The sequence below is a fragment of the Bos mutus genome, chromosome 6, assembly GCF_027580195.1.
Source record: "Bos mutus isolate GX-2022 chromosome 6, NWIPB_WYAK_1.1, whole genome shotgun sequence".
Taxonomy (NCBI): domain Eukaryota; kingdom Metazoa; phylum Chordata; class Mammalia; order Artiodactyla; family Bovidae; genus Bos; species Bos mutus.
In genome coordinates, this window is record NC_091622.1 from 87,613,553 (window position 1) to 87,617,811 (window position 4,259).

The following is a 4,259-nucleotide window of genomic DNA, read 5'->3' on the forward strand; positions in this document are numbered from 1 at the left end:
CATACTGAATTTCTCAAATCCCGACCACTGAATGCACTTTTTTTTTTTAGTATCTTTTGGGAATAAATAAATTAGGTGTATCTTTGGGTATAAATCATTGACTCAAGAAAAACACCTGTGAGACTGAGTTATAAACTAAATGAGCCTCTTTTTCATGAGAGGCTCTTTTCCATAGGCATATTATAGTTATTCATAACTGAGTATTTGGCAAATGTGAAGTGAAGTGAAAGTCTCTCAGTCGTGTCCAACTCTTTGCAACCCCATAGACTATACAGTCCATGGAATTCTCCAGGCCAGAATACTGGAGTGGGTAGCCTTTCCCTTCTTCAGAGGATCTTCCCAACCCGGGGATCAAACCCAGGTCTCCTACATTGCAGGTGGATTCTTTACCAGCTGAGCCAGAAATGCTTTATTCAAAATGAATGAAGTAAATCTGTCACTTCAAGGAAAATAATTAACAATGTTTCCAATGATAACCTTTGAGATTTAAAGTGGAAATTAGGATTTTAGAAAACTAGTATTTACCACTAAGGCCCTCATATTTTCCTAATACCGAAAGATTGGATTGCTGGTGAAGTTAACAACTGCATTTGAAAACCCTATACAATTCACAGAATCAATATTTTTTAAATGATCAATATATGAGTAAAAAGATTCATTCAAGAAGCAAGATAGGGCAATGAACTGTAATGTATTAAGAATATACATTTACTGATATGGTTTTATATTCCAAATTGCGTATAACATTTATGAAACTACCTCTTGTCAAGTTTTATATAGTATCAAAGAAGAATATCCACAATTATATGAAAATTCTATTAAAATACTCCTGTTTCCAACTACATATTTGTGAGTCCCAGTATTCTTTGTATCATTCAACCAAAACAACTTACTAGAATGCAGAAGCAGATATCAGAATCCAGCTGTCTTCTATTAAGCAGGATATTAAAGAAATGGGCAAAAAAGAAAACCAATGCTTTTCTTTCCAATAATTTTTTGTTTTGGAAATAATAAATGCTTTTCATAAAAAATATTATATATTAATATATAATGCATTTATTATTGCTGTTTTTGAAGGAAGTCATAAATGTTTAAAGTTCTCGGTTTTAATTGCTTGTATGGTAATTATTGCTAGAGACTACTTCTATTACTGAAAAAGCTCTCTGAGGTTCTCAATCATATTTGGTAGTGTAAGTTTTGAGACCAACAAGTTTGAATGCTGATGGCCTTGATAAGAAGAGCATTAAAGCTAAGAATCACCACTCTCTCTACCCAAAATTTGAGAATTGGTTGCTTTCAAGGATTCAGGGGAAAAAAAGGAAAGCATGTGGTATCTTCAAAAGAGAAAATACAGAGTCATAGTTACACGTTGATTCATTCAACCCACTTTTTGGAATCCACTATGACAACCCATAGAAAACATCTGTAAGAACTGGCAAATATATATGCACATTTATTATAGCATGTTTACAGTGTGACCTAAGAACAATCCGAAGCCCCCTCAAGAGTGGAGCAGTTGGTTAAATTACAGCACAATATACTACAGAAGGTGATGGACGGGAGGCCTGGCGTGCTGCGGTACATGGGGTCACAAAGAGCCAGACACGACTGAGCAACTGAACTGAACTGAACTGACTATGCAGCATTAAAGACTGGATTAATTATTTATGTTTCTAAAACTGGAATGTTGTCCATAATATATTATTAAATAAGAATACAAGTTTCAAAGTAATGTGTGAAGTACAGCCCCTTTTAAAAACAAGGGAACAGCTTTGTATGTATATATAGCTTTACTTGTGCTTAGTCGGAGAAGGCAATGGCACCCTACTCCAGTACTTTTGCCTAGAAAATCCCATGGATGGAGGAGCCTGGTAGGCTGCAGTCCATGGGGTTGTGAAGAGTCGGACACGACTGAGCAACTTCACTTTCACTTTTCACCTTCATGCATTGGAGAAGGAAATGGCAACCCACTCCAGTGTTCTTGCCTAGAGAATCCCAGGGACCGGGGAGCCTGGTGGGCTGCCGTCTATGGGGTCCCACAGAGTCGGACACGACTGAAGCAACTTAGCAGCAGCAGTAGCAACAGTCTTAGCAAAAGGTAGAAAAAGACATACACCAATCTGTTAACACTGGTTATCTGGGAGGAGAGTGGGAGTGGATGTGACATGAATTGTATTATTTACTTGTACTGAATACTTCTTTTTTTTTAAATTTTGAACTCCCTGTTTATTCAGCTTTTTTCTCTTCTATGCCCAGTGGCCCTTGCTTGTTCTTTGTGGTGCCACACAGTGGTGAAGTGAAGTGAAGTGAAGTCGCTCAGTAGTGTCCGATTCTTTGCGACCCCATGGACAGTAGCCTATCAGGCTCCGCCATCCATGGGATTTTCCAGACAAGAATACTGGAGTGGGCTGCCATTTCCTTCTCCAGGGGATCTTCCCAACCCAGGGATCGAACCTGGGTCTCCTGCATTGCAGACAGATGCTTTACCATCTGAGCCACCAGGGAAGCACCCCGCCCCCCCAAAAAAATTTCTACACGTGTGCAAAAACAAATTTCCACACGGGCATCGGTGGTTCCTTTGAAGACATCACAAAGTCTCAGGAGATTCAAATTTTTCCATCATATGCACCACACAGTGGTAGACATCAGGAAATGCAAGTGACCTTTGACCACTCTGATCCTTCTGAAGGAAAGAGAAGAGTGTAAGGAGAGAAGCAACAGCATTTCAATTGTATTTGATTCAGAGAATGAAAGTGGTCATAAGAATGTTGTTTTCTCCCAAACTCATCAAAAGTTGGTTGTAGCATCAATGTTCCAAAAGCAATTAGCAGATTTGCACTGCTGACTAAGGATTTTCTCACTTTGGAGAAGCTAGTAGCAGCTTCCAGAGAAGGCAATGGCACCCAACTTCAGTACTCTTGCCTGGAAAATCCCATGGATGGAGGAGCCTGGTAGGCTGCAGTCCATGGGATTGCAAAGAGTCGGACACGACTGAGCGACTTCACTTTCCCTTTTCACTTTCATGCATTGGAGAAGGAGATGGCAACCCACTCCAGTGTTCTTGCCTGGAGAATCCCAGGGACAGGGGAGCCTGGTGGGCTGCCGTCTATGGGGTCGCACAGAGTCGGACACGACTGAAGCGACTTAGCAGCAGCAGCAGTTGCAGCTTCAAACAGCTATAGCTATGTCTTTTATGCCCACCACTTTCCACTTTACCTTCTTCCGTCAACCTCTTCAGCGTCATTTCAAAACAGTGACCCACTAGTACTCTGTCCTTCAACAATAACATTCTTTTCAGCTCTCAGGCATGTCCTTCCCAGTCTTCATTCTGGATTTTCATGTATGTGTTTCCTCTGTTTGAAGCTCTCCTTCTTTCCCCACATCACCCATTCCTCATTCAGGTCACAGAAGAGAAAATCACCTTCTCTAGAAAACTCTAAATACTCCTCAAACACCCTGCTCTGACCTTTCTCCAGCACAGCATTTACCATACACTCTCTCATAATTCGTAGTTAGTTGCCCATCTACACAAGTTTAGCTCCCTGAGGGCAAGAACCAAGCCTGTATTGTTCTCTTTTGTGGCCCAGCATCAATCTGCAAGGCACATTGTAGTGACTGTAAAATTTTTTCTCAGTTTCTCTTGATTTTATTGTTCTTTTTAAAAAAAAAAAAATAAAAGTACCTCTTCTATTTACTGTTGAGGATATACTTTGAGTCAAGCTCTGGGCTAAAAAATTCATATACATTATCTGATTTAACCTTCTGCTAACCCTTAAGCCTATACTACTCTTCTTCCTTGTGGAAACTCAATATTTTTGGATACCACCTGCTGCTCTGATCTCTCTTCTTCCTCTGAGGTATTCTATGCTCCAACTCCAACAAAACACAGACTTTAACTATGTTTAAGGAATCTTAACTTGAACTCAGCTATTACTTAGCTTAGTTTACTTAGCTTACTGGATCCATGGAATCCAGTTCCTCATGCTAACACAGTAAATTTAAAAACAAATTCATATCAAATTATAACCCTCTGGGACACACACTTTTATGGGGTACACAGAGTAATAATGCCTTAAACCCAAACAAGGGAAATTTGAACATCCCAGCTGGACTCTGAGGAAGATACTTTTAGAAAGGAAATTCTCAACATTTGTTTTGTAGACAACATCTTTGAAGCACCATCTACTCTGCCTATTTGTAAGGAAAACCCGGTGTTTGGAGTAATCTTGTGAGTGTTCAGTCTTGTTCCATGACTCGGA

The 4,259-nt window shown here is 39.8% G+C and overlaps 2 non-coding genes across 2 annotated transcripts; both read right to left on the reverse strand.

Annotated features, from left to right (window-relative positions):
- Positions 1-2,433: 2,433 nt before the first annotated feature.
- Positions 2,434-2,505, reverse strand: TRNAC-GCA (transfer RNA cysteine (anticodon GCA)). The gene has a single exon. It is a non-coding gene; the product is annotated as a tRNA-Cys (tRNA).
- A 56-nt stretch (positions 2,506-2,561) lies between these two features.
- LOC138988327 (small nucleolar RNA SNORD42) lies at positions 2,562-2,629 on the reverse strand. The gene has a single exon (XR_011464631.1). It is a non-coding gene; the product is annotated as a small nucleolar RNA SNORD42 (small nucleolar RNA).
- Positions 2,630-4,259: the final 1,630 nt, after the last annotated feature.